General features: G+C 37.0%; 1 long non-coding RNA gene and 1 pseudogene across 1 annotated transcript in view; one reads left to right on the top strand and one right to left on the bottom strand.

The window, feature by feature from the left end:
* Positions 1-12,177, top strand: part of LOC147916587 (uncharacterized) — a 90,233-nt gene that overhangs the window by 44,686 nt on the left and 33,370 nt on the right. The window lies entirely within an intron of this gene.
* On the bottom strand, positions 442-1,401 carry LOC101390357 (olfactory receptor 52N4-like; annotated as a pseudogene).

Genomic DNA, 12,177 nt, shown 5'->3' with positions numbered 1-12,177 from the left:
TCAAACAGGAAATTCCAATACTACTTGGAAATAGGAGAACTGGCATCTGGTTGTAGATGATCTCCTTCCATCAGGCATTCATCAAAACTAATTTCACTTGTCTCAGTTGTCTCACCATCCTATTATGTTTTTATTCATGGAAAGCTTGGTTAATGATGAGACCAGCACTTCAAAATATGAGAAGATGAAAAACGCATAGAAAGGGTTGTGGGCATGTCAGTAATGTTGGGATTCTGAAGACACTTAACAGAAATGTACCACTCAACACCATCCCTTGTCATAGCCAAAATGGTACTTTCATGAAGGTATTAATAGACCCTGACAAAACTGCTGACAGCAGTATCCCTTTTCTCCACTTGCTCCCCTGGATTCCCTTCCCTCTCCTCTTCTTTTTCCTTTCTTCCTCTTTGCTTCTCTTCTCTTCCCTGACAAATGTACCTTTCATATGCCGTGGGGCATGATGTCCTGAGAACTTGAGAGTATCCTTTGACACATCTCATATCTGCTTTGTTTTCACCCCATAGACAATAAGGTTCATGGTGGCAGGCAAGAGCAGATAAGTATTGGCCACAATGACGTGGCAAGATGGAGGAATCATGTGACCCCCAAAGTGGTGAAAAAAGAAAAAAAAAGAAGGCTGGACTATAGGAAAAAACAATGGGTCAGATGTGGGCTGTGCAGGTGCTGAAGACCTTCTGCTGAGCATTTGTAGAGGAGAGACTGACCACTGCTGGGAGGATCACGGTGTAGGAGACAGTGATGCACAGAGAATGTCAAAGCCCCCAATCAGGAGGGCAACCATCAGATCAAAGATAACATTGACCTTGGTATTTCCACAGGATAACTTGGCTACAGACATGTGGTCACAGTAGGTATGGTGTATTATATTGCCTCTGCAATAGGGAAGGTGCTTGATGATGAAAGTCAAGGGAATGATGAGAAATATCACTCTCAGAAAAGTGGCAAGCCCAAGCTTTGCAATAACAGGATTGGTGAGGATAGTTGAATAGCACAGAGGGTAGCAGGTGGCCACGTAACGATCCAGGGCCATAAGCATGAGCACCCCAGATTCCATCCCTGTTGAGGTGTAGATGAAGAACATCTTGATAAGGCATTCATCAAAGCTGATTTCCTTAAGATGAAACCAAAAGATGCAGAGGGCTTTAGGTATTATAGTAGTGCACATGACAAGGTCAGTAAGGGAAAGCATAGCCTAGAAGTAGTATATGGACCTATGCAGTGAGTCCTCATAGTGGATGAGTTAGAGAAGCCTATGATTTTCTATCAAAGCCACAAAATACATAGTGCAGAATGGGAAATAAATCCAGTGGTGCATGTCCTCCAGTCCTGAAACTCCATTAAGAATGAATGAGGCTGGGTCAGGTCTGTTTGGTTCAGCATTAGCACGATCAGGCTATTATAATCATTAAGCAGCTTATAGGATTTTTTTGTGCTTCTTAGTTTGTCTTTTTTGTTTTATGATCCTCCAGGATTAGGAAAAAAAAAATAAAGAAGAAAAATCTTAGTCGTGCTCTGTCTTTCACTCTCCCTTTTTCTCGTTCTCTCTGTCAAATGTGCATGTTAATATCAAAAAACTTAATATATTACATATGAGAGAATATTTACTTAAACGCACTTCAAACCAAGTATGTGTTGTTTGTTAATTCATTAATTTATCCATCCATTCAGCAAATGCACGTTTAGCACCCACTATGTCCCACATTCTATCATATATATTGTGTCTACATCATTTTGAATCAGAAAGGTCATAGATTCAGTCCTCATCAATGTGTAATTAAGGGTAACTATGTTATGATCTTTCTAAGGATATTTTCGTTAGAATATCTTATTTAAGTGTTATTTACTATACACGTCTTTGCATGTTTTCTTATGGAAAAACTCATCAATCACTTCAACGATCTAGCAGATATGATGAAGATGTTTTTACTGTTGTTATTACTCTTAACGGGTCATATTTATGCTATGCTAAATACTGTTCCAAGAATTTTCAGGGGCCGGCCCTGTGGCTTAGTGGTTAAGTGCGTGCGCTCCGCTGCTGGTGGCCCGGGTTCGGATCCCGGGAGCGCACCAACACACCGCTTCTCCGGCCATGCTGAGGCCACATCCCACATACAGCAATTAGAAGGATGTGCAGCTATGACATACAACTCTCTACTGGGGCTTTGGGGGAAAAAAATAATTAATTAATTAATTAATTAATTAATTAATTTTCAAATATTAACTCATTTAATTTTCTCTACAAGCCCAGGAAGTATCTTTATTAATCTTCACTTTATAGTTGAGTAAATGGAGACACTGTGTAGATGAGGCTTCTTCATGTCTGAGTTGCTGTGCATTCAAAACCAACACTGAGCCTTTCTCTGACCACTTCCTTTTAAATCATTTCTTCTAAATTTTGACATAGAAATGCGTGTTGGAAAGAAATAATACCATGGGATAATAATGAAAATAAAAATAATATCCAGCTCCACAATTCTGACTGTTGAAGTCCACCTTCTCATAGGGAGTCCTTTTTACATAATTTAGCTCTCCACCAGCATCGATCTACTCATTTCTAAACCATATGTGTAGTTTGCTTTTCCTTACTTTTTCCCTTGAAATAGTTTTGGTTAAAATTATTATTTAGTGTTTAATTTTTATTTTATATAAGGATTATCCCTTGCTAAGTCTTATGATATGACAATTATATTTTCTTCCCTATTCAATATTTTTCCTTTTGATAATAATTTATTTTGCTTAGTATTCGGTGTAAATATCTCAAAATTTTCAACTCGTTTTCAGTACTGTAAAACATTTTTACTATTGTTTCTTTTTTGTGTGTGTGAGGAAGATTAGCCCTGAGCTAACATTCGATCCCAATCCTCCTCTTTTTGCTGAGGAAGATTGTCCCTGGGCTACCATCCGTGCCCATCTTCCTCTACTTTATATGGGATGGCGCCACAGCATGGCTTAGACAAGTGGTGCATCAGTGCACGCCCGGGATCCGAACCTGCAAACCCTACGGCCGCTGAAGTAGAGCGCGCACACTTAACCACTGCGCCACCAGGCAGGCCCCCTTTACTATTGTTTCTTAATGGTTATAAACATGATCTATCAGTGCTAGTCCTTCAAACACTGTCTGCTTCTGGGAAGTCTCTGTCCCCTTACTTCTCTGTTTTTTGGCCCTGAAATGTATAAGAACATTTTAAAATTTTCGTGCTTTGAAATTTAATGGTGATGATAGAGGTGCATATATGCTTCTGTATGTCTTACTGTGAAGGCACTTAATGGGCTTTTTGATACTAAAAATCTATGACCTTTGCTTTTGGGAATCTTTCTTACTTAACTTTTGGTAATTTCTTCCCAACTTTATTCTTGTTATTTTTCTACAACTCCTTTTAGTCAGATATCGGTTCTTCTGAATCTAGTCTCTTTTTTGTCACTACTTAAATTTTTTTCAGTTGTATCTCTCTAGTTAGATGTTCCATTTTCTATAAAAGTTCCTCAGTGGAATCTCCTAAATATCTTGGTAATTTTTGTTGTTGTCTAATATTCTAAATTTCCAAGTTCTTATTTTCTTCTAAATATTGTGAATGTACAAAAATTATGTATATATATTTATAGATACATATATATTTATTCAGCTTCTTGTACACTATTCTATAACTTCCAAGTTTTAATAATTTACTTTTATAGCTTGCATTATTGTTTATCTTTTATTTTGTGTTTCTCAATTGTCTAGTAATCTTTGACTATTAATTCAGACTTAGTAAAGAGCCTTTAGAAAGCTGTTTTGAAAATCTGGGTGATGATTTAGCTTCATCAATTGGTAGCATTTACTTTGTGATCCTGTAGGGACCTCTATGCTTCGTTGTAACCATCTTTGGTTACCAGTGTTCATAGGTCCTTTCTCAAGGACTTTCAATTTTTTGGAAAATAATCCACCAATCTCCATCCTGAAGGAATATGTGATGAGCTACCAGTGTTCTTTGTATTGAGAGTAGAAAGACACTAGGGAATCTCACACTGAAATATGAATATTGGCTTCAACCCTCTCATATTTTATGATACATCATCCTTGGCCTTTGTAACATCTGTTATACATGCATTCATAGTACTTATTAAAGTTTCTTCCCGGAATAAACTTCCAGTCATTATAAGAGAACAATTAATATTGTTTAGAATAATGGACTAATCAGAGATATCGAGTTGCTCCTTCTTCAATTTTTCTGCCTACATCCCTGCCTTATTTTCATAGACTCACATTGAAGCGTGGCAGACGAGATACTGCAGAAAGCAATTTCTTTTAGAAATAGCAAGGCAACATAAGAGGAATATGTTAATAAGAGTGACATGCTTCTCACGTCATCACAAAATCTTTGTGTCATAAAGGAGTAGATAGAAACGGCAACTAAGCAAAACTGTAAAGAATGTCAGGAAAATTTTCAAAGAGGAAAAGACAAATCCTCTTAGACCTGAAGTATAACTAGAATTCTGCTAGATCAATATTCTCTTCTGTTGCTTTTCTCTATTATCTACTCACATCACACTGATATTTTTAGCTTTTGATTTTACAGTTCTCTAGTCTATTTGTGTCCCTCTCCTCCCACCAAATCTAGCTTCAATCATCACCTTCTTCAGGAAGACTCAACTCTCTCCTGAGGATGATAGCATGCAAGAAGTCCTCTATATATGATATAATATGTGAGATGGCAGATTTACAGATAAGGAATAAATTGTTGATGGAATCAATCTCTTTCATTATTTTAACATCATGGATAATAAAAATGTGTTTATATTCTTGAATAACCCTCAATTTAACAAAAGTCTTAATATTTGTTCAGATTGTATTTATATCCGAAGTGAGTAGCAAGACATCAGGACACATTTTAAATGTTGATAAGACATTGGCGGTGGCCAGTGTAGTGGCCTGGTGTGGGCGTGCTGACACAGACGCGAGCAGATGCCATTGGAGTTCTCCCTGAGGCCCGCTAGCCCAGGGTCTGCCCCACCCACTAGAGCACCGATTTAGTGCAGCTCAGCCAGGGTGGGCAGCCCACCCTAGGGACTGGCGCCACCCAACAACAAGCCCTCAGGCAACTTGTGGGCCTGCAAAGTGAGCTGCCTGGATTCTCCACAGCCTGGCAATTGGGTCCACTTCTGTGGGGCAGGGCATGCACAAGGAGCAGGTGGAGAGTGTGGGGCAGTGATGGAGTGCTTGTGGATCCTACCTTGGAGAGACTAGGTCCACTTCAGGAGGTCGGGACGCACACACAAGGCAGGACTGTGTTGACTGTGCGTGTGGACCTGTGGGCAGTGGGGCTTGTCGGCTGCAGAAGACTTGTGATTCTCAAAGACCCACATAGGGGATTTGCCCCTCCTTCCAAAACCTGAAAACATTGGGTTTTCCTGTGCCAGGGGCCAGCCCCACCCAGCTGCTATCCTCAGAGAGCTGACAACAGACCTAAAGTCTTGAGGCTTAAAGCAATTGTAAGCCCCTTAGCATAACAACCTGCCACGTTGGAGGTCTACTCACTTAATAGAAATACTGCAACACAAAGGTGCTATTAGAACTTGCAGCCAACTGTGCTGGGGCTCCCCACACCTGATAAAGAGACTTAAAAAATAGAACAAATTAATAAAACTAAGAGCTGGTTCTTTGAAAAGATAAACAAAATTGGCAAACTTTTAGCTAGACTCACCAAGAAAAAAAGAGAGAAGGCTCAAATAAGTAAAATCAGAAATGAAAGAGGAGAAATTACAACAGACACCTTACGAACACAAAGGATTATGAGAGAATACTATGAAAAGCTATATGTCAACAAATGGGACAATCTTGAAGAAATGGATAAATTCTTAGAATCATACAACCTTCCAAAACTGGATCAAGAAGAAATAGAGTATTTGAATAGACCAATTACCAGTAAGGAGATCGAAACAGTAATCTAAAACCTTCCCCAAAATAAAAGTCCAGGACCAGACTACTTCCCCGGTGTATTCTGCCAAACATACAAAGAAGACTTAATACCTACGCTTGTGTTATGAGAGGTTTGGGGATTTGATCGGAGATGTAAAAGACATTTTTTACTCCAAATAAATGGACTGAAGGTATATTTTATTATATAGAGGATAGTAAAGGCGATAGTCCGTAAACAGATCCGAATAGGTCAAATAATAAGAGGGAAAAAACACCAGCTCGACTGGAAAGGGAAAACATCCATATCGGCTGAGATAGCAGCAGATCCGAATAGGTCATATAATAAGAGGGAAAAACATCAGATCGATAGGAAAGGGAAACACCAGATCGACTGAAGGGAAATGACATAAATCAACGGGAAAGAGAAACACCAGGTTGACCGAAAAGAGAACACATCAAATCAGTTACTTCACAGTAAATCAATTACTCACAACATCCACGCCCCACTGCCGGGAGAGTCCTGTCAATCGACACGGCTGGGCAAGGATCACACATCCTGGGCAAGGCGTCCCTTCCACAGGTGGAACTCTCACCGGGTCTCAGTCTCCAGCAGTTTATATAAGCAGTTACAGAGTTTACAGAGTAAGCATCCAGTGTTCCCATGCACAAATGGTTATCAGTGGCGTACGTGCACTGAGCCCCTTGGCTAACGTCCCAGCCCAGTAGTTGTGTACGTGCATTGTTTTCTTTGGTTATCGTCTTAGCCTGGCACAGATGGCCAGTCCATCCCGCGCTACGATGCTCCAAGAGTCTTGAACTGTTACAACTTGCAACTCCCTCCGTGGGAGAAAGGCCAGTTCCCGGGAAAAGGCCAGTTTCCACCATACAGAAAGCAGCTTTGTATTTTTTTGTGTGCTGGTGGCTATAGGTCAATGGAGTGGCCAAACATGGCTGTACTCATGTCAAGACACCTTGTTAAACTCTTCCAAAAAATTGAAGATGGGGAGAAGCTCCCTAACTCGTTCTACAAAACCTAACTCCTTCTACGAAGTCCTAGCCAGAACAACCAGGCAAGAAAAAGAAATAAAAGAGATCCAAATTGGAAAAGAAGAAATGAAACCGTCACTATTTGCAGATGACATGATTTTATATAGAGAAAACCCTAAAGAATCCACCAAAAAACTTTTAGGAATAATAAACGAATACGGTAAAGTTGCAGGATACAAAGTCAACATACAAAAATCAGATGCACTTCTAAACACTAACAACAGAGCAGCAGAAAGAGAAATTAAGAATACAACCCCATTTACAATTGCAACAAAAAGAATAAAATACCTAGGAATAAACTTAACCAAAGAGGTGAAAGACCTGTACACTGAAAACTATAAAACATTGCTGAAAGAAATTGAAGAAGACACAAAGAAATGGAAAGATATTCCATGCTCTTGGATTGGAAGAATTAACATAGTTAAGATGTCCATACTTCCTAAAGCCATCTATAGATTCAATGCAATCCCTATCAAAGTTCCAACAACACTTTTCACAGAAATAGAACAAAGAATCTTAAAATTTATATGGAACAACAAAAGACCCCGAATAGCTAAAGGAATCCTGAGAAAAAAGAACAAAGCTGGAGGTATCACACTCCCTGATTTCAAAATATACTACAAAGCTATAGTAACCAAAATAGCATGGTACTGGCACAAAACCAAACACAGAAAACGATGGAATAGAATCGAAATCTCAGAAATAAACCCACACATCTATGGACAACTAATCTTCGACAAAGGAGTCAAGAACATACGATGGAGAAAAGAAAGTCTCTTCAACAAATGGTGTTGGGAAAACTGGACAGCCACATGCAAAAAAATGAATGTAGACCATTGTCTTACCCCATACACAAAAATTACCTCAAAATGGATTAAAGACTTGAATGTAAGACCTGAAACCATGAAACTTCTGGAAGAAAACATAAGCAGTATGTTCTTCGACATCAGTCTTAGCAACATATTTTCAAGCACCATGTCTGACTGGGGAAGGGAAACGATATAGAAAAAATAAACCAATGGGACTACATCAAACTAGGAAGCCCCTGCACAACAAAGGAAACCATCAACAAAACGAAAGACAACCTAACAATTGGGAGAAGATATTTGCAATCCATACATCTGATAAGAGGTTAATCTCCACGATATATAAAGAACTCACGTATCTCAACAACTAAAAAACTAACAACCCAATTAAAAAATGGGCACAAGACTTGAACAGACATTTCTCCAAAGAAGATATACAGGTGGCCAACAGGCACATGAAAAGATGTTCAACATCATTAACTATCACTCCCTTCAGAAAGGCTATAATTAACAAGACAGGAAACAACAAGTGTTGGAGAGGATGTGGAGAGAAGGGAACTCTCATACACTGCTGGTGGGAGTGCAAACTAGTGCAGCCACTATGGAAAACATTATGGAGATTCCTCAAAAAACTAAGGATAGAACTACCATATGATCCAAGTATTCCACTTCTGGGTATTTATCCAAAGAACATAAAAACACCAATGTATAAAGATACATGCACCCCTTTGTTCATTGCAATGTTATTCACAATAGTCAAGACTGGGAAGCAACCTAAGTGCCCATCAAGGGATGAGTGGGTAAAGAAAATGTGGTATATATACACAATGGAATACTACTCAGCCATAAGAAATGATGAAATCCAGCTATTTGAAACAACATGGATGGACATTGAAGGTACTACCCAAAGTGAAATAAGTCAGAAGGAGAAGGTCAAATCCCGTATGATCTCATTCATTAAGTAGTAGATAATAACAACAACAAACACATAGAGATAGAGATTGGATTGGTGGTTACCAGAGGGAAAGGGAAGAAGGAGGAGGATGAAAGGGATAATTAGGCACCTGTGTGTGGTGATGGATTATAATTGGAATTTGGGGGGTGAACATGAGAATATGGTGTAATCCATGCAGAAATAGAAGTATAATGATATAGACCTGAAATTTATACAATGTTATAAACCAGTGTAACCGCAATAAACAAAAAGAACGTATTGCCTAAATGCGAGTTAAATATCATATTTATGCCCCTTATGTTTCCTTTTTATAGTTCTAATGTCAATTAATAAAACTGACATTATTGTTACATGAGAATTTAGGGTCCCATCTTCTATGCATTTGCAAAACTCTTAAAGATCCACCAAGCTTATGCCAAGTAACATAGTATTAATGACAAATTAAATTAGCCTTTTCAAAACAAATTTAAAATTATTTTAATACCTTATAACTTAATTTTTCTTCAACAAAAATGGACTCATGTGATGCTGTGGTGTGTAGGTATATTGACGTAGTAACATTAACACATGAATATTGCCATTTATGAAGTACAATTTTTATATAATCTATTTCTATTCTCATTCTCAAAACTCATACTCAATAAATTTGTTTCTTCACTGGATGGTCTTCAACTTTGCAACTCATGTTCTTCTCTCAATATGGCAGTGGGTTCCTTCAAATAGGTCTTGATATCTAAAATGGATGAAACACAGTCAGAAATAAGTCTCTCTGGAAATGAAGCAAGTAAATTAGATTTTCATTCTGAGAACAAGGGGAGGGCAGGTAAAAAGCAAGGGTGTTCTGACCATGATCAATAACTATTCTCTAGCTCTCCCCACATTTCTTCTTGTCATGGAAGTAATTCACACCTGACTTCCACTACAATAGAACCAGTGATTCCAATTGGCTAGAAAAATGACAATGATAGTCATAATTCTGGTGGAAAGTTATACTGAATTGCAATCTGAGAAATGGAGAAATAAACATTTTTTCCAAAAGAACTCAATCCTTCACAGCACTTGTGCCATCAATTGGGTGGATGGAATCAAACCTGTATTTCTGAGAATATAATAATCAATTTGCATACATCCAAAGACTATCTCCTCTTTATCGTATTACCTATAAAATAAAAAAATCCTGTTTCTAGTACCACTTTTGTGTATCTTTTAATACCTTGGTTTCTGGAAAACAAAACAAGCTGAATGCAATCTGCTCCAGGTGTTCATGATCTTGGTCAAAAAAACACAGCAATTCTATAATAAGTGTACATGCACAGCCCTCAACCTTTATATCCCTTGATATCAATGCTATTGAACTAAGCATTTGAAGAAAAATGTGTACTTTATATCTCAAGGGGATATTTCAGAATGTTAGAGACGCAGGTGCTGATGTAGGAATCAAGCTAACCTCTCTAGGAGAATGAAAACTAATGGAAAATTTCCATTCTTAATACCCATATCATGATACAGAAATAAGTGAATGATTTCATATGTGTGTATCTAGATTGTGTGTTTGTGTGTGAGCATGTGTACATGGGGGGAATGAGAATGACCACAAATTTTTTAAATGAAAATTAATGATTTTAATATTTACTGCAGAGCTGTTTCTTTCTATGTAAGGCTTTGTGGTGCACATGTGGAAAGCACATAAGTGCAGAATGTTTCAGTCATTCACACATCCATCCATTTATTTCTTTATTCACTTATTTTTATGTCTCTAAATGTCACCATTGAGTATTTAGTCTGCAAGTCAGGCTAGGAACTACGGGAAAACGATCAGAAAATATGGTCCCTGGTTTTCTAGAAGTTTACTTTCAACAGAAGTAGATGAATATTATGACATTCTAGAAAGTCATCAAAATTTCAGACTTGTTATACATATATACCAAATTAGGAAAAATTAGATGCCCAAAATTTGATATAATAATGATAATGGTGATATTAGCAATAATAAAACATAACTGATTCTAATTTTATGTTCCTTTAAATAATAAAATATGCCTGTATATTTTTATTAATTTTGAAATATAAAAATAAGTTTGGAAGGAAATAAATAGCACTCAAACTGTATAATATAGAGGTAACATTTCTGTGATATATATACACATATATAGCTAATGTGTATATATACATACACACATACATATGTATACATGCAAACACACACTAGCTACACAGTCATACAAGATGAATCACAAGAGGCCTAAACTAAGACACGTTATAATTAAAATGTCAAGAATTAAAGATAAAAAGAGAATCCTAAAGACTGCAGGAGAAAAGCCACAAGCCACATACAAATGAAACCCCATATGGCTATGAGCTGACTTGTAAGCATAAACCTTACAGGCTGGAAGGGAGTGGCATGATATACTCAAAGTGCTGAAAGGAAAAAACCAAGACCAAGAGTATTCTGTTTGGTCAGGTTATCATTCAGAATAGAAGGAGAGATAAAGAACTTTCCAAACAAACATAAACTAACGGAGTTCATCACCATAAGATATGCACATTTTCATCTTAAACAGATACTGTCAAATTGCTCTTCAAAATAGTTGTTTGTCTGTATTCCTACTAGCAGTTTATGACAGATCCCATATTTTAACATCCTTGACAACACTTTATATTATCAGACTCGTACATTTTTGTGAAAATGATTAATAAGAAATATTAGTTCATTATTTCAATTTACATTTTTCATATATTTATTGGTCATTTAGACTTCCTCTTCTATAAATTGCCTCATCATTTTCTTTGCTTATTTTTCTATTCAGTTGTCTACTTTCCTCCTGTATTTTTTTATACCTTCTCTATATGTTCTAGATACCAAGCCTTTGTTTTATGTTGGATATATAATCTTCCAGTTTGATAACTATCTTTTAATTTTGTTTATGATGCCACTTGTCTTACCTGAAAATTTGAATTTTAGTAAAAAGCACATTTAGGCCATGTGCTTGTGTATTTTTTAATAAATCCTTTCCTACCCAGATATTGTAAAGATATTATTATACATTTTATAGTGTATAGACATTTTTACATTTAATTCTTTTAATCCACTTAAAATTTATTTTTGCATGTAGGACATGAGACTAAGATCTAGTTTTATGTATTTATTTTTCTTATAAGGAAACTCAGTTGTCCCAGTACTTTTATCCACTGATATGCAATTATTACACACTAAGTTCCCATATATAATACATATGGTCTAGGCTTCGTTCTTTATTGCATTAATACATTTCCTAATTCCTCACCACTATTAATTACTGTAATTGTCTTTACATCTGGCAGGAAAGTCACCCTTGCTTCTTGTGTGTGTGTGTGTGTGTGTGTGTGTGTGTATCTCAGAGAGAATATATATATATTTTTTTTTCCAGAAACATCTTGGCTCTTTTTGTACCTTTATTCTTCCACTTGGTCAT

This window comes from Ceratotherium simum, chromosome 7, assembly GCF_057802395.1.
Source record: "Ceratotherium simum simum isolate JZ-2026a chromosome 7, ASM5780239v1, whole genome shotgun sequence".
Lineage (NCBI taxonomy): Eukaryota > Metazoa > Chordata > Mammalia > Perissodactyla > Rhinocerotidae > Ceratotherium > Ceratotherium simum.
This window is presented reverse-complemented; position numbering and strand designations above follow the sequence as displayed.